General features: G+C 37.9%; 1 protein-coding gene across 6 annotated transcripts in view; it reads left to right on the top strand.

Moving 5' to 3' along the window:
• Nucleotides 1-19486, top strand: part of LOC129236841 (interference hedgehog) — a 116264-nt gene that overhangs the window by 18604 nt on the left and 78174 nt on the right. The gene's annotated exons all lie outside the window — the stretch shown is intronic.

Below are 19486 nucleotides of genomic sequence, written 5' to 3' on the forward strand. Positions count from 1 at the left end.
TGTTAAATTGTGGATTGTTAGCGCATTTGAGGTACGAAAGGTCAAATAGCGCACGGGTCAAGTAGCGAATAACTGTCGAAAAATCGTAGGCTCACATATTTGTAAATAAAACACAATGTTTTGCTAAATTAACGCACTGTTAATAGCATTTGAACAGATATCAAGCGTGTGCACAATGGTATAAAGGCCGCTGACCACGCCGACTGCGCTCTAATTAACTCATTTTGTTAATGTGCAACACGTAGAGTTTCATTAAATTATTAACTTTGTGGGCTTTATTGATTCTTTCGGGGAATCGATATGATTTAAAAAAAATTATGTTGACGAATTGCCGCTTGCCACAACTAAGGGACTGAAAATTTGTAACGAACTCGACCAGGCAAAAAGAAACCAAAATTGTAGATAGAAAAAATGGAAAAAAGCAACTAAAAGTGATTACTTATTTGATGTTGATTCAATAAATGTATGTATATTAGATACACAGAATGCATAAGCAGCTACAACAACAACAACAATACCACCCATGCACATGTGTTCGTCGGCTGTTAACTTTTTCAGCACTTTTTTATTAACTACAAATCGATAATAAAATTCAAATAAAAATTTTTTGGGCGATTGATTTCGGTGAAAAGCTACAGAAAAAAAATGAACAAAAAAAATCTAAAAGTATAATAAGACGTGTAAGCCGAACGCCACGGAAAATGATTGCTTTCGAGAAGAGAAAAAACATGAAATGGAAAAGCAAATAGAATATTGACTCAAATAAAAGTCAAAAATTCAATGAAGTATTTCAAACATCAACAAAACCACAAGAACCCAACCAAACGACGCCTCAACGACGCCATCAAACGCTCAATATTATTTGATGGATAGCTGCGCGCGACGGTAGTGACAGGTCAGGTTAGATGCGCCCGTCCGCCTTAGCGGCTGTATCATGAAGTGAGATTTTTTATTATTATTTTTTTATTTTTTAGTACTTTTTATTTCCTTGACAACTCTTTCAACTACTCACTCATTCACTTGGCGCGCGTCAATCAGCCGCTCAGCAGTTGCTGACGACAAAAGGGAGAAGTTGCGCTCAAAACTTTTAAAATAAACGAAATGCTTAGCAGCATTAGAAAAATGTAGTGAATGAAGTTGCAGCAACTGAGCTGCTGGATTTTTTTCACCTATAATGCATCTATCATTTTTAGAGTAGCTGGGCCTTTGCCGAAGAAAGGTAGCGAGTAATTACTGTAAGCGCCAGTACCAGCGAATTGATCTTAGCTCTGCCAATTTTCTGAAAGCTCCCTTTTCAAGAATTGAGCTTTCGTTTCCGAATCAATTGAAACCGAATTATAATAATATGAATATGAATATTTTACAAAAGATTTTTTTTTTTTAATGAATATGAACTTCGTATTTTATTTTACGAAACAAATGGTTGAGCTCTCATTTTTCAGACGATGTAAAAAAATTAAATGCTTATGCCTTTTAAAACTGTCAAGGATATTTTGATTATTTTGTGAAACCACCTGCGAAAGAATGAATATTTGTGAATTTGTGTAAGGGAAATGGAAACTTGAACCTTCACTTGCAAGTCGAGCTAAAAATGAGGCAGCGGGAAATTTTTTTCGAAACACATAGAAACGTGCTTCTTGTTATGTGTGCGCAACGCAAAGAGTTTGGCCTTTTGGAGTTTTGCGAGTTACTTGGGAAAATAGTTAAAGAATAAAACCTCCTTTCACAATTTATACCAAATGCATCAAACATAAACTGCTTTCAGTATTCGCATCCCTTTATTAAAACCTTAGTTTGTGAAAGCACTACCGCGGGCGTCGAGCTAACTGTTTTTTATGAAAAATATTTTAGCAGAAGTGCAGAAATAGACGTGCATGTTTATCTAATTATTTTTGTGAACTGATGCAAACCAAAAAAACTTCCATTGGCTGCTTCCGCCTACAAGAAACACTTTCGCCATCGGGTAAAAGCTTCAGGCACTTACAAGCTAACAACGCCGGACAAATGAAAGAGATTTATTTGTGGTACATTAATTTGATTCCTTCAAACTTATTTACAAATCGTCTACTTAGGTTTCACACTGCCTTCCTGGTAGGTGAAGATATGCTTTTTCTGGTTGTTTTTTTTTTTTTTTTTGTTTGAAGTTTTAGGGATTTCAATCTCATTGACCCACCTGCGTTTTACCGAGTAAGCAAAACTAATATAGCTGAGACCCTCAGACGGGTATGGCTGGTGGCAACAAGCGTGCGGCCGTTCATTAACGCTTTTGTTCCACAACAAAAATAAAACTAACGAAGACACACATAGAAAAACCAATCATCAAGCAAAGAGGGGAATAAAGCAAAAAATGGGATCAAATAAAAATAAATAAATAAACGATGATAGTAATATCGAAATATGCTGGCGAGCTAGCAAACAAAGAAAATGGAAATTGGGGTATGAGGCATTGACAGGCAACACATACATACATACATGCACGCATATTTAGTACAGCAATGCGCTGACTGAAAATTCCAAATAAATAGAAAATTAAAAACAAACATAGTGCCACATAACTGATCAAGAATCTCAGCTCGATTACTCAAATCGAAGTGCACACAAAATATCTCTAACTGCGGCTTAGTAGCTCTATCACTGCGCTTTTTGAATGTCTGTGAGTATTTGATGCTTAGTGCTTGAAAGCGCATCGATCGGAGGCGTTTTATGTGCGCGCTCAAGTGGCCTTGTGAAGTGACGGTCGCTGCAACGCCCGGTCGCCTGTATATCCAGCTGCAATCGAATTGCTGTTCACTGCTGTGTATGGCGGAGTGTGGAGGGGAGGAGCGATGGGCAGCGACGTGGATTGCTTCGGGCTCATAATTATAATAATGGGGTATCTACGATCTGTTTATGATGCATTGCGGAAGTTTAATTGCGCAAAGGTTTTGAAGTGGCGGCAGCGGCAAGAGACCACCAGCAAGGAGCTGAGCGCAATCATAAAAAATGAAAATCGTAAATGAGGCGAAAAACAGCCAATTGCTGATAGTTTAATAGTTGATGTTAATTTGCCCCCACATAATTTAGATGAGGTGCTGCTGTGTAAATAAGATTTTTTGTAATAAACCAAAAAGTACTGTGATTTCATCTATTCACTTGTTAATTCGCAGGAAATCAATAAACCCAGAAACAGCGCGCAATAAAAATAAATAATCAGTTTAGCTGTTTAATCTGTTTAATTGCTTTTGTTGTCTTTATCTCTTGTTTTACATACTCAGCATTTGGGTTTCGCTCGAATTGTCTGTGACTTCTGCCTGTAAAATCTCTTCCGCTGCTTCCCAACTGCAGTTTATCAGTTGTAGGTCATCGAAGGTAGCGGCGGTGGAGGCGGCCGTGGCGCCCCCAACTGCTAACTACCTGCTGCCCTTCACTAGCCACCAACTCCCATTTGTAGCACTCAGTCATCAGCTCCACATTTTGCCTCATGCACTCTGAACGATTCATTCACTCAGCCATTCGCCGACTGTGCGTCGTTCAGCCGCATTATGCCAAGTCTAATGTTGTCGTAAGTAACCAGCAGCAGTCTCGATACTAACAACTCTGTGCACGTCACTCAGTCACTTAGTTGCTCAGTGACTTTGTAGTGCAGTTTGCTTTTTCACACAGGAAGTGTGCGTCCAACAACAAAAACAACATATCAACTCAAATCGTAGTTTTTTCCTTCCGAATCCATTTGTCTTTGCCTGCTTGCTGATTTCTCCTTCATCAGCTGCTTAGTTTTACTTACATACATACATATCGATGCTTGAAAATATGAGGCACATTTCGCTCATTTATAGAAGCGTGCATCATGCCGTATAGGTGGTATAAAAATATGCATCACGTTGAGTTATGAGGTGCATCAGATTTGTGTATCACTCGCACTTTGCAGCGATTGCGATTGAGTCATTAAAAAGCTGACAGGGGAAGAGGAAGAATGAAGCAGATCCAGCAAAATATATGAAGTCAAAACAAGGTTAACGTCCAAGGAGTTGCGCCAGCAAACAAACAAATTAAAATTAAAGGCACAGCTTTCACAATTGAGCGTTTCGCCAAAAACATTTTTTTTTGTTCTTGTACAAAGCAGCTTTCGTTTTTATTTATTTTGTGCGCCGGTTTTTTTTTTTTTTTGTTGAACAAAATAAAAATAAGAAAATTAAATATTTGGAAGGCATTAAAATAGCACTATATACGAAAATGTTAGATTATTCGCGCGGCATATAAATCTCAATGAATATAGCTCCCCCGTTAAGGTCATACAAAAGCTTGAAGCATTTTTATTTATTTTTGTTTTTACTGAGAATGCCCTTCACATCAAGCTGCTAATTCTAAAAGTTCTAAAGCGAAAACGAAGCTTTCACACAAAGACTGTAAAATATATAAAATAAAATATCTATTGAAGCGAAAGAAAAGCTGTGTTAAAGACATGTCATTTTAAGTATCCCTGCTTACTTAGTAACTTTTTCTAATTTGTATTGTTTTTTTGCATGGCACTCCGAAACATCTTCAACCACTTGTCTAATTATTTCTCCTTGTCATAAGTGTTACTTCTATATTTCTCTCCAACTTTCATTGCTGTTGACACACTTTCATCAGCCTCCTCTTCCAGCTTTTTCTAGCCGCAAATTGCTAAAAGTTCCCATCATAACGCCATTCGGGCTTATGGCAGGCAAATTAAGAAATAAATCCATTTGACACATTATTTTGACTAATTGCCATTTGACTGATGGTGCACGCCACACGCCTGTAACTGCCACACATCAATGTGTAATATGCCGCATGCAATGTGCCAATCACGCTTGTTGTTGTTGTTAATGGAGGTATATTTGTTGCATGCGATTGCTCCTGCCTTGCTTGGGGCGTAGATAAGCGCAACGAATACATTTAACGCCGTTCAATTTGGCGGCAATAAACAAACAAATAGGCAAATGTGCAAATAAACAAAAATTAGACTCACACACATGTGTATGTATCTGCGTGTGTGTGTGGTTTACGGCCACAAGAGCGTAACAATATTGTTTCAACAACCGCAATGTTAGTTGTTGTGTGCCACAATGCAATGCCACAGATTTATTTATGAAAAAAACAAAAAAAAAAAACAAAAAAAATTAAATTATGTGGAAATTGTTGTTGTGGCAACTACTACAAAAGCAGTAATCAATACAAAAGCATCAAATCTGAGTTTTTAAAAATACTGCGATTTCAGAGAGTTCCCACCAGCAGCGACACAAGGTTGACAGCAATAAAAACAACAACAACAGCCGTCGACTAATAAACACAACACCGAATTGTCAGTTAATTTTCAACGATGAGTGCGGTTGGTGGAGGCGGCGGTATTGGAGGTGGATGTGGTGATGGTGGTTTTTGTTGTCACCTCAATTGGCTTTGATGCGAGTGGTATTTATGCTGTCAACGCCACTGGCAACTTGCAACAGCAACAATAAAAGTCTTGTTGACAAACCTACATATCCATATTTGTTGTTTCTGTTTCTTTTGCTGCTTTAGCTCGGCATGTCAAATGTCTGTCATACCACATTTGACACCACAGCGACATCATCCGTAACCCCAGGCAATGCGCGCTCTATACCTACCGCTTTTATCTCGCTATAATCTACACACCAATCCACACACAGACACTCACACGAAATAAATCGAGGGAAAACTCATAAAGAAATAGTATCTCACATTTTTCATTTTGTTTACTTGAGCATTTTTCGTGCAAAATTCTTTACAGAAGGTTGAAATTTGCCATTGCCATTATCTCCACCGTCTGCTGCGCAAATAGCTCACTTCCTGTGTCATGCCAGCCTAATCCAGAGAGATATTCATGCGCGCGACCTTTGCTGGCCAGCGTCCGTATTGTCACTTTATCTGTAGCTGTATCTGTTGCCGGTAACTATTTGCCCGTTCGACTGTTGAGCTGTCTGACAAGCGACCTCAAAATTGGTACCATTTTGTATGTCAAATATTTGTTAGCAGCGCTGAGTTGTTGTAGTACCTTCTCCTATCTCTTAGATAAGCGACAAGCGCTACTGACCATTCAGAAATTATACCTGCTTGGCTGGGCTGGCGTTCACATATCCCCAGTTGTTCTCTTTTTTCTATTCATTCTTCTTTACTCTGCAGCAGTCACCGGCCCTGACTAACATCAGTCATGGTTTTAATTTTTTTAATAGTGTTGACAGTTTCTCAGCCGTCGGCCGTCGGCCATCAGCCGTAACGCTTGGAATGTCATGTCATTTGTGCTTTTTAACAAGCTTCTCTACGTTTTATAATTTTTTTTTTATTCAATTTTGACATATTCAACGCTTGTGGCGTTTATCTACTTGTACCAGTCGCGTCTATTAAGCTTCAGCAACTAAGTGCCACAAATTAATTTGTCTCTGATATGAGGCAGATATCATTGTTTGAGTGGTGTCAACGGCGATAAGGTAAATTACTTAATTGCCTGATTTGTAGATTTTTACGATGTTGCGGTTAGAAAAATTAATTAAAATTCAGAGGCTTCGGTAATTATTTTTGTAATTTTATAGTCATTCCGTATTGTGAAAATATGACAATGATTTGCTTTGGTATTATAATGAGATATAATGAAATGGATTTGAGTAATGCTGAAGAGGCAAACTCTTGGGTTATTCTTGCGTGAAGCAAAAGAACGAATTCTGTGAATGAAGCACAATAAATTTTGGAGTGAGGAAGCCAAATAACAAACAAGTTTGGAATTAGTCTTTTTGTTTTGCTAAATGCCTTCAAGGAGGCTGGTGGTGCGATATAACAATTTATAAGCCTTTTGATGGCTTTTACCGCAAAAGTATAGAACTTGAAGCCAACAAAGGACTTTCATCACCCCACAACTAGAAAAAGGTTCCGAAAAGTTTTACTGAGTGGTGAAATTTTCAGTGCAATCTGAAGTTGGTAGAGAAGTTTCACATGCGAGAATTGTGATAAATGCTGCTATTAATTTGATAGCTTGAAAAACTGTTAAAATTGACCATAGGCATTTTTATATTCACGATAATATTAAGCTGCCATGGAAAAAACCAGTTCAAGGGTTTGTCAAAGCTCCACCTCAACAGGGGTAAGAGAAACACTCTCTGATGCTTTGGAGTAAGGCGCTTATGAAGTCAATCTCTTTTTCAGAGAATAGGTACTCAGTTAGAGAATTGCGTGATAGTTGGGTGAAAGCTTTAGTAAGCATCTAATACTACCAAAGGTATGCTGAAAGCGATCAAGCCTATTGAGAAGCAAGGCGAGATGTTTATATCAGCAGGCCCTCTTAATTCATTAAACTCGGCACAATCACTGGCCCAGAGTCTACTATTGAGTTTTGTTGATTTTCACATCCACAAAATATTTTTTTTGAAAGTTCTTACAAATTTGTTGTCCAGCCAACCCTATAAAGCTATCAGTTTCATAAGTTGAATTTTTTTTATTGCCGCTTAAAAAGTCCAAAACTGTTCCAAATTAAATTTCTCACGGCGGAAAGAAGCGTAAAAAACGGAATAATAATAAAATAATAATTTTTCCAAATTAAATTTTCATAATTTCCTAAAATTTAAATTCCTTTACGGAGGGCTGACTCCGTTTTTACTCTTCTCTCCGCCGTGCTTGCAAATTACATTCCCAACTTCCATTTTGCGCATCACTTTTCATTGTTATTGTGATATTGGCAAACACTCAAATCGTTATTGGATTTAATGGGTGAAATTCACTTGAATTGCCCGTAAAAAAGGTGGTCATGGGAAGCTGAAATCGAACAGTAGCACTGAAGTCGTTGTTGTTGACTGAATTTCGAAATGTTGGGCAAACAAACGAGTAACACAAACGACAGAAGGCTTACATTTTATGTTTTTTGTGTATTTTTTCCATTTATTCATATTAATTTTTGATTTTTTTTTAATTATTGGCTTGTGTGCCCCAGAGCAGCTGTCTCACTTGCTCTCACACAGCCGATGTTGCCTTCAATCTGCCTTCGTCTTAAAATGTTCGCCTTTTACTGTTTGAGCTCACTTTGCTAAGTTCATTATTTTATTATTTGTGCTACTCACAGTCGTAGTTGTGAAATTCTCAACTTCAAACATCGATTCAGCCCAGCTTCTGCTTCAGCTTTTACTCAGTGTTGTTAGCAATTTGTGTTAATTAACGGTTTACAGCAAGCATCTATGCGGTGTAAATTTATGCTCCTACTTCATATATATACACACACACATATATATATATGCAAAGCAACGTAAGTCAATTGATGCGTGTAGAGCTTAAGAACCGTGGGCCCTCCAACAAAAGCCTTTTCAGTTAGATGCGGCATTAGAGATGGCGTTTCAGGTCGAAAAATAAATTAGCATTAATTATAGCAATAAAAATCCATAAGAATGATTACATACTCCCGTAAGAATGCGCAGGAGAGCGGAAGAAGAAACATTATCTATGAATATTTCAAGTGGAGAGTGGAGAAGTTGCAGCTAAAATGTTTTCTTTGTTGAATCGAATTTGTTTTGCTTACATTTTCACAAAAGTACGCGTTGTCCATTGGCTTCGTGCAACGGCACTTAGCGCTGTACAAATGCACGATTTGCCAACATTGAGGGTTCGTACTTCATAACAGGTGTTTGGTAGCTTCCTTGTCGACGCCGCTAATGTGTGATTTGAGTTTTTTTAAATGCTGCATTTAACTTAATTTTTTTTTATTTCGCGCTAAAAATCTGATACAGCGCTGTGTTGAGTAAAAAAAAGAAGATTTCTTATTGCAAAAGAAAAAAAAACTACTTTATTTTTTTTGTAATCCTAAAACTAGGCCAAGAAAAAACCATTCTCGTCTAGCAAAGTTATACACAGTATGCCCGAATTTTTTTACAGTGACCCAAAATTTCAAAATTTGGTCATTAATATCTCTGTATTTCGTGCAAAAAGTGTCAGTTTGTTCTGTAGTATAATTTGACGAGGATAAATCTTTGAAGAGCATTTTCACCCCTTAGTTTCCCCTTTTATTGTTCTATTTTTTGATTTCTTTCTAAAGAAAATCTGACAGAATCCTTTTCAATAGAAAATCTGAAATAGAAATGAAGAGTGAAACGAACAGTAGATGAGTTGCTGTAAAAAGAGTTTCATATGCTGCAGTATTCCCTTAGACAACTCATTTATTTCAGAAATAATAGAAATTAATTTTTCTATGCCGGTAGAACAAATGAATAAATAAGAGAGCGTTGTGAAATGTAGTATGGTAGTTGAAATAGGACTCCATTTGCCCACAATTTATTTACTTTACTTCTCATCAGATCTATAAAGGCATTGTCAGAGTTTCGAATCACAAATCCGCAAAAGCGGACTGACAACAAAACCCAAAGTATAGCCTGAGTGTGTCGAGAGCTCAAAGTTGGCCCTCCACTGATCTACAACGAGAGTTAAAGGCATTTTACCGATACCATCGGAGTATCTTCGAAGCTTATAAGCCTCTCAATGCTTTCTTAACGCTTTAGAGCAGCGCGTACCAATAGAACCTGTTATAAACTTTTAAAATTTTGAAAGTCACGCAATTTTCGGAACACAACAACTTTTCAAATTCTTTAGACTGCGAAAGGTGGCTCATATTTTCCATGGCTTCCATAATTCAGTGCCCATTTTTGTGGTCGCTTGTCGCCCTCTACCCTCCGTCATAGATCAGAACAAGTTCCCCATGCAACATCACAATGGCTATGAGGTTGAGCATGCCCCGTAGTGGCCAACCGCTACAACCTAAACTTACACACACTCACACACATACACATTTGTATGTAATATTTCAACTGCCGCTGAGAAAAAAACTAACCACTTAATTTGCTGGCCTTACATGAAATTATTAACTGTTTGGTGGAGCAGTCCTTGAGGGGAAAAACACATAGAGAATATAAAAATGAATAATGTTGCAAGCTAACGAGTGCAGCTAAACAGGGATACATACCCCGCAATGAAAAGCCAAACTGCAAGGCAACTTTTTACTTCATAGGCTTTGAATTTATGGAAGAGGTCAACCAGTTCGATTGGGAATAGAAGTGTACTAGTTCCAAAAATACCTGGTTGGTGTGCATGCAAAAATTTGTATTCTTCATTTACTATAAGTTAGCATATTTCAACTGGGAGCGGTGCAGGAAAAAGACAAGTTCTTTAGAAATAGAGATCTTATTTAAATCGGGAAGAATACGAGGCATTATATGGGGCCTTATACGCTGCTTAAATAGAGCGGACGAAAGGCATTGCTATGTTAAAAAAAATAGTTTAAAAAAACTAAAAAACACGCTTTTATTGCTAATCGAACTAAAAAGTAGAAAATAAATTTTAATGACAAAGGGACCTATAATGAAGTAATAGCAAATCGAACGATCAGTCATAGTTAACTACCTCAGAACAGAATTATAACAAAAATTAAGATACAAATAGAGTAATTCAAATTAGAGTTAAAAGCGTGGGATGCTTGATATAGTAAATATTACAATCATTCTATTGGCAACTACATATGTACAGAGGGTTATGAAAGGGAAGCAAAATGCAAAAGCCCAAGAAGAAGAGATGTATTCTTTATTCGCAAAGCAGTGAATCAGAATCCGAAAATACATGCTACTGATTTGGCCCAGGAGGTAGCCGAGAGGTATCAAATTGTTGTCCACCCACGTACAATAAGCAGGACCCTTAATAATGAAGGTAACAACTGCAGAACTCCTCGCAAGAAGCCCCTTATAAGCGAGAAAAACTGAAAGCTTCGTATGGAGTTTGCAAGAAAGCATCTTATAAGGGAATAGAATTTTGGAAACTAGTTTTATTCACTGATGAGTCCAAATACAACATATTTGGATACGACGGCAAAGCCAAAGTTTGGGAAAACCAAACACTGCCATGGATCCTAGGAATCTGATTCCGACTGTAAAGCATGGTGGTGGCAGTGTCGTGGTTTGGAGAGCAGTTGCAGCCACAGGAGCTGGAAACCTCGTTTTCATTGAAGGAAATATGGATCGCTTCTAATACAAGCACATTTTGGAACAAAACCTGATGCCATCCGTGGACAAACGAGGCCTAGGCTCGAGCTGGATCTTCCAGCAAGATAATGACCTGAAGCATTCTGCGCAAATCGTCAAGGACTAGCTGCTGTATTACATTTTATAATAAGTAATAAGAGGACAAAACGTTCATGGACACACGCTTTTTTCTGTAAAATGAATCCCTATTTAATAATATTTGACAAAAATTTTATTAGAATTATGTTTACAGACCTGTTTTCTTTCCCGGCATCCATTTCATTTAGTTTTTATTTTGATGTTTCTCCTTACATTCGTGATAATAATTATCGATAACACAGTAAACACAGGCTTGTATGCCAAAAAATATCGTTATTATCTAGGATTATTTTATAATCTCAGATTTTGGGAGACAAATTTTGTATGGGAAATCGCGCTTTTTAATTACAGATTTTGAGTTAAGCGCGAAAAAGTAGATCATTTACTTATATGTAAACGTATTATAAGACACATTTAGTAGAAATGGTAGATGTTGGGGTTAAATACGCATAAAAGGCGGATTTCATTAGAAATAAAGATTTTTCATTTTACAACCAAATTCACCTTACTTTTTGCCCACAGGTAAAAAAAGAAAATATTAATCCTGGTAATCCTAATAAGGATAATGGAAAACTTTTATCAAATTATTGCATTGTCATCGGTCCTTGATAGGTGTGTAAAATTCCAAGTCGATCAGATTTTTAGAAGCCAGTGAAAATTAAGCTCAAAGATTCCGTTACATACATACAACCCGAGCTAATAAAAGTGTGTTAAAAATACCAGTTGCTGCTGTTGAAAAGCCAACTGGTGTTAAAGTAGTTCGGAACTGGTAGTTTTGACTGCAGGGTAAGTCTGCCAGCACACACTCGCATATACTCCCATATGAATGCCCATACGTTTATTTGTGCCTTTATGCCACCGCATCTTTATATAAAGTTCTATAGATGCATGCAACTGATCGGCCGCGCTTCAAACGCCTTCCGTTGGCAACTGTGCGGCACAACATCATACCCAACGAGCATAATACTCGTATTAACACAATGGATAACCTCCTTTTTTCTGCTACACTTACACTCGTCCTCCTCCTCTCTTCATCTTCCATTTGGGCTACTCCTTTTATTAAAGTCCACTTGCAGCAGCCAAGTCACGTTCATTTTGTACACAGCACAGCTGCTTACATGAAAAAGTTAAGTAAAAAAATTTGCAGCAGAAAATATGAAAGCAGCATACAACAACAGCTATTAAATGTGTCTCCTCTTGTGCACAGCACACAAACAAACACACAAACGCCCAGTGCAACAAAAAAAAGATGTCCAGTTTAAATGAGCTGTCGCTCCGTGCAGGATAAAATCGAGATTTCCTTTGTGGCTGCTTCGCGCTCATTTTTTCCCCCCAAATGCGCTACTACAACGCTGATTTATGCAGTCTTGGCTACCTTGATTTCTTATTCACTTTTGTTGCTCTGCTTTTCGCTTCAGTTATTGGTGAGTGGCTGGGGTAGCGCGTCCACGGCTGTGGCTCTGACTGTTCACTGGCACAGCGATGAGCGTCGCTGCCTTGTCAGCTACCAAACAATGGCAGTCGGTGACTCAGGCGGCGAGGTTTCATCACATTGTCGTGCCACTGTCATTGTGAGCCACTGTTATCGCGTAGTTGTACCTGGCAGACGCGCAAGAACTCTACTGTCCTCTTCGATGCACAAGTAGTGTCTTCAATTCTTGGCATGTCTGTCTGTTGGCATTCTTACCACTTGCTTACTTACTTGAGTCGAGTGTTGCAGGCAGGCCTCTGCTGTCACTCAGAGTTCCTCGCCGACCACTGACATTGATCCGGTAATTTGTTGTTTGCAGTGCTTGCTCAGAACCTTTGATTATGAGTTTCACAGTCACTAAAGTTGATCATAGTTTGCTGTCATGAAAATCATACGCTATTTTAATTTGAAGTCAGCGCTGCTGATACAAAAGAGTTCTTGTCATCACTCCAAGTGTAATTCTTAGACTCTTCGCACAGCTGTTCAATTGGTCTTGTGTACAATTGTATTCTAACAAAATATATTTATTTGGCTACTTCGTTTCACTTCACTTTTTCTCGCCTTTTACACCTTTTGCAGCCCTTTGGCAACATACTCGACCTACTGCGCCTCCTCAACTACCTCTTACTGAGGCTCCTTCAAGTTACTATTTCCAATACATTTATTTACTTATTACCTCATTTCATAGCCGCCCAAATGAACTGCCAAGACATTTATTAGCTTTCGCACTCTCCCCAGCAGCATCCACTTCTTGCCACAACATGTGCTTAACGCTCATTGCTTGGATTAGCCGCGAAATTTATGTGCAAAGCGCGTCTAATGATGCCGACTCTCCATATTTCTCAGTTCATTTAGTAAAATGTATTCGATTTTGCTCGCGTTGTTGGATTAAATAATATTTATATGCATTTTTTCTTTTTAATTCCTCTATTTATTTTATTTTCATTGACAATGTATGCCGTCCACGATTTCTTTGTCGCGCTCCAAAACGAAACGAAACGGCAATTTATGTGACATTACTTCTGTGTTGCTTGCTGTTGTTGTAAATTCCCTTTTTCTGGTTATTCGCCATCGCATCGACAGGCCGAAAGCCTTCCCGTTTCTCTATTGGTGTTGTTGTTCATTTTAAAAATAGTTGCGCTTTATTTATGGGATTTTTATTTTTGAAAAATGCGTCGAGGCAGTGTGGCGGGCAGCGCGCTGAGCTTGGCTGGCGCCACACGCGCGTTCTCCAAGTTAGATGCCAAGAGGCGCACGCCGAACTGGTCTGTTTGACGGGCTGTTAGGCTCGTCGGCTTCAGCAGTGCAGCTCCTCATTTCTTTAGCCGCTGGGTATTTTTAATTGCTTTGCAGTAATACCAAAAGCTAGAAAAATTTCTCGAAGCCAAGGTGCGTCTGTGAGAAAGCGATTAGCTGCATTAAGTACTCTACTGCAAAAATAAAGAAAAAAAAATTCGCATGTCAAAAACCTAAAGTCAACTTCTCAAGCACAAAATGCTAAGACTTCTCGAGATTCATTTGTATTTACAACTGAAGCGCCTGCTTATCGTACATACAAACACATTCACACTCCCTCTAATAAGAATCTGGGCTTATCGACAGCGAATTCGCTATGAATTTTAATTCAAACTGAAAAAAACCAACGCAACTATTTTCTCTTGAACAGTTTGGCTTTTTTTCTTTTTACTATCAAAACAAGCGTGGGAATAGCGAAATGGAGTGGAGTGTGTCAATGTGAATGTGTGAAAGTCAGCCGATTGGTGAGTGGGTGCTGCAAATGAAAACACGATTGACAGTTGTTAACAGCTGTTGGAACCACTGCGGAATGCGCTGAATAAAACGAATTGGTGGCAAAATACATTTGAGTGGGTAGTTTAATTGCTGAATTAATGAACTGACAAAATTTCACATGCATGGATGTAAACATAATTTCAGATGTTACTAATTGGGGGGGAACCTCTGAGTAACTCGTTGAATTCATGGGAAATGTGATTGGTTAAAAAAGGTGTTGAGCTGTTTTGGTAAAATATTTTGACGGTTTAAAATGACGCAATGTTTGGACAAAATATCTAAACGATGTGCTAAAACTGTAAGCAATAAATTCCAAACTTCCGCTCGCTAAAGATTGACTAAATCTAAGCTTACCGTAGTAAGTACTTCAAAATATTTCTTAATGCAATCTTTAAAATTTCAGCTAAATAATGAGCGGAATAGGCGCTGAATTGTCTCACCTGGGCACTTCAAAGTGAGTTTAGTGAGCGCTGAGAAAAACAAAAAAAAAACGTTATTGAATATCGCTATCAAAATTTCTGTTTCGACTCCAACCTTAAGTTTTACACTAAGCTAAATAGGTGCTGAATATATCAAGTATTTACGTAAAACGAAAATCCAGTGAAGAAACTTAACAGCAAAGCGTGCATGAGCGACATCTCATACTTATACAAAATCAGAAATCCTATGGAAAAGAAGTAACCAATCAAACTGCACAAGAAATAGTCGCTTGTCTTTCACTTTTTCATAAGCTTCTCAGCTTCATGCCAAGGACTCAGGCCAATTTGAATAGGACCCAATCGTGTGATATACCACCTCATCCCGTTTTGTCTATCCATGGAGTTTCGTTCTCTTTATAGATCTCATCTAGAGTACTTTGGGTATCCACTCAGGCATGGGTTTTCTTTAATGAATTCCCCGCCTACTCAAATCCATCCATCCCACCAATCGAGCATTTTCAATCGTCTTCTAACTGCAATCACCACTGAAAAACAATCACTTCAGATGCCCCAAATAATAATACATATAAGTACAACTAAAACAATTGCGCCTATCAATTTCTAATGCGTTAACCTAAAATAAACGCCGCAGCTCCCGTCTTTAGTGGCTGCTAACTCGCCCCTGGCAGAAACCCATGAATTTCACGCGCCATTGCGCAATGTGGCCCACAACAATTAATTAAAAGCAAATAAAAATGCCAAACTATGGTTAAATAGCGACCATAATAGCCACCAACAACAACCAAATAACAACGTTAGTAACGCCAAATGAATGCTGAAGTCACATAGTCGTTTAATCGATGGTCTGAAAGATCAAATAAGCGATCGATTGACGGCGTTCAGCTAACGAGCATTTTGTCGAAGTTGTCTCAGTTGGGTGAACGATATTGACGCTTTTGTGGCAAATACGAGTAAAGTGCCGCTTGACAAAAGCGCGCTCCACAGTAGTGGCAACAAAAGCAAGAATGGAGGGCAGGCAATGTTGGCACGATCAGTGATGGAGATCGACGGTGATCACCGTTTACGGTCAAAGCTCATAATTTACAATTTCCGAAACAAGCGCCAATAAATCCAACAAGCGCTGAATGGAAAATGTATAAGTGGGAGGGTGAAGAGAGATAAAAACACAGAAAAACCAGTAAACTAAACAAAAAAAAGTCAAGAAAAAGATATTTACAACGCACATGTGCAACATGTGCGCCATATGTCCCATTGGCGCACCACAAGCGGGAGTGGCCACAAACGACGAGTGAGCTGGAAAATTCCCAGTACGTTCAGTTTTTTCCTCATTTTCCATTGACAATTTATAAAATTAATTGCGCTTGCAAAGCAAAGAATTTTTTATTGAAAGTGAATGAATTTTTTTCACATTTCTTTCGAACGAAGGTGTAATGTTGCATGTCAGCTGTCAACAACAAGCAGAAACAACGGAAATGTCAATTTTGTTAGCCGAAGCAGAGGACGCGGCGCCGGCATATGACAAGTGGCAAGAAGCATGAATAAGCACATATGGCCAGTATGATGACTTTACCCACCCACAATTACAATCTTCTACAATGAGTTATGTTGCCTGGAAAATATGGCAACATAATCGCATACGTACATGCGAATTAATATACATATATTCAGCTATTCAGCAACGTTATAACACATCTCGAACTAGCTCTAATGTATCGACTCGTAACTAACTGCTTGGAGTTACGTGTGAGCTTCATATTCAGCTCATTAGTATGCCGCACGTGCCTCCACGAACACGTCGCTTGACCGCGCAATGCAGCAGCATAACAAGAAATGTTGCGCACTAGCATCAACTCTCGTCGGTGCTTATCAGTGGCTTCGTATCGGTTCGATTTGTGCGTGGCGTCAATGTGGCAGGCACCAGCGGTCTACAAGTCGCGACCGAAAGCCACGACACTTGTTTGCCGGCTGTAAGAGTAAGTTAGGAGACTAGGTTGTGTTTATAATATCGTAAATGCGAACTAATAAAATAAAGGTGAAATGGTTTCATTGCTTCGTGGTAATTTAAGTTGAAATGAATTGATAAAATCTACTAAGAAATAGTTAAGTTGGAAATCAGAACACATAACTGTAATATGCTAATGAAGCGCATATAAATGAAAATTGGAGGATGCCAAGGGCGCTGAATTATAATAGATGTCGACATCAATGAAACCAACGCAATAACTGGTGTTAGATAGAAGGATTATAATATATAGCAGATAGACACTGAGGGGCAGAATTTAGAGGATTGTACCTAAGCAAGATTTCAACTGCTCAAACTGCTTTATTTGGTGAGGTGAATTTACGCTGAATTTGTTAGGGATATTACTTACAATTTTGTACTGTTTTATATTTCCTACTCTCATGAGCTGAATTTGCTTACCTGTAGCTGAATGAATTATTTCGGGTATAATCTTTAATCAAGCTAGTAACGCTGAATTAAAGAAATACCGTGAAAACTATGAGAAATATATATTTTACTATTACTATAATAGTACGCTGAATACCTATTTAGTTAGCTGAATTCCCCAAAAATCATGTCAATGGCATTCACATAAAATTGGCCAGTAAAAGAAAGAACAATAAAAAAATAACTATCGCTAAACCATTATTTTTCTTGCTTAATTAAGCAAATATATTGACAGACAACAATATTAGCTTATTATTCGCTGAATACTTATTAAGCTTGTTAATTTCTAATTCTGTCAGCTGATTTCACCACGAAAGACAAATTAACCAACAAAAAATCTTGAAACAAATAATTATAGCTGAGCTATCGCTTTTAAAGTTGAGTTAACCAAATTCATTACAAATAACGTAGTTATGAGCAAAATATTTTTTAATTAGTCCGCTGAATACTTGTAGAAGCTTGCTGAATTCTTATTCAGCTAGCTGAATTAACGTGAAATCGTGTTCACGTCATACAAGTTAGTTAAATTAGCCGGGATAAACAGAAATGATAAAGTAAATAACAATGAGAGAACCATAATTGTTTGCCCCGAATTAAACAAATACATTGAAAATATTTTTAATTAGAGAAAAATATTTGTATATTAATCCATCTAATGCTTCTAAGGTTAGCTGAATTTTTAACTAGATGAATTCTCGTCATAGAAATTAAATTAACTCGCTAGCAATTTAATCATGGAACAAAAAATTTAAGCTGAATTACCGTTTTTAAAGTTGAATGAACCAAATTCATTATAAATCTTTTAAATGAAGAGCCAAATATTTTTTTGTTAACCCGTTGTATGTTCTGAATACTTATTCAGTTAGCTGAATTCATAAGAAAACCTATTCAAGTCATGCAAATTAAATTAGCCAGCCGAAAAATAAATCACAGCAACCTCTTTAGCCGCTCAAACAACCTGGCAGGAGCATAAAATTGCTTAACTTATGGTTTGCATGACATTCACGTCAAATCGACGATCCTGCTAACCAACAGCCGCTGCTGTGGTATCGCATAGTTCTGTGCGAAAAACATCCCATTTAAATATTTGTTTGCGTTGCGCAGCAGCACAAAATACGCCAACAATGATCGCCACACGTCGCACATGCGCATGGAATTTTTATCAGACCCCTTTTGTTGGTCAGATCAAATACGCGAAAACATTGTACGCACATACACTCACACATATTACAAATGTCAATAAATTGCCGTCAAAATTTGATGGTCTACAAAAAATCGTTATAAAAAATTAGCTATGAGCGCATTTTTGATTTTGGTCTTCAGTATCTTGAGCACGTCTGTCTGACTGTCTACCAAATGGTTTCCAATCGCCGCTACCTGCTGCGGGTCAAAAACAAAACTATGCTAATTCCTTGGCTTGTTGCATGCAGCAGTTGGCAGTTGGCTGCTGTTTTCGTTGTATTGTTGAGGGATTTATTTGTTTCCTGTTTGCTTGAAAATAATTTTCAGCTTTTTTTCTCAATTTGAGCGCAAATTATATGTTTCCTTCGAGCTAATAATGTGTGGTGATTCGCAAATGTGTGACTTAGCAGGAAATTTTGCTGAAGTTCGGTGTTGCAAATTTTTAAAAACTTGCCATTAAATGACCCAGAAATAGACGGGCATGACAGAGCGAATTGGCAGTTATTGACGCATTGAGCGAAAGACGAGCAACTAAGTGGAGCTGAGCTGCAAAGTGGAAAAAAGTAGGAGGTATCTACTTTGCTTTTAAAGTTGCGTGAGAAGTTTTCTGAACAACTATTATTTGTTTATTCGATTCTTATTATCATTGTATTATTTCTTTTTTAACCGCAAGCCAGCAGAACGGCACTCAAACGTTGCCGCAGCGACTTTCAGGTTCGCTGAAAGGGCGTTGCCTTCCTCATAATAGAAAATCAAATATTGAATTGGTTTTCGTATTTAATCTTTTTTATCTGCAAAGTGCCTACAGCAACACTGTTAGCCAGAACTCAGACAGAGACAGACTGGTTTATCATTAAACAAATAATGTTGTTAATTCACTTGTAAAAATTTGTTTGACATTCCTCAGTCGTTTTTGTTTCACTTTACACTCGCAGCGCATAAAACATAAATAAAAAAATTAAACTCAACTAAATAAGTCTCAGCAAAGCACATTTAAGCCAACGAATGTAAAGCGATAAGTGTGTTTGCTAGCCGCTTTGTTCAGCCCACACGCCTG

The sequence above is a fragment of the Anastrepha obliqua genome, chromosome 2 (genome assembly GCF_027943255.1).
Source record: "Anastrepha obliqua isolate idAnaObli1 chromosome 2, idAnaObli1_1.0, whole genome shotgun sequence".
Classification (NCBI taxonomy): Eukaryota; Metazoa; Arthropoda; class Insecta; order Diptera; family Tephritidae; genus Anastrepha; species Anastrepha obliqua.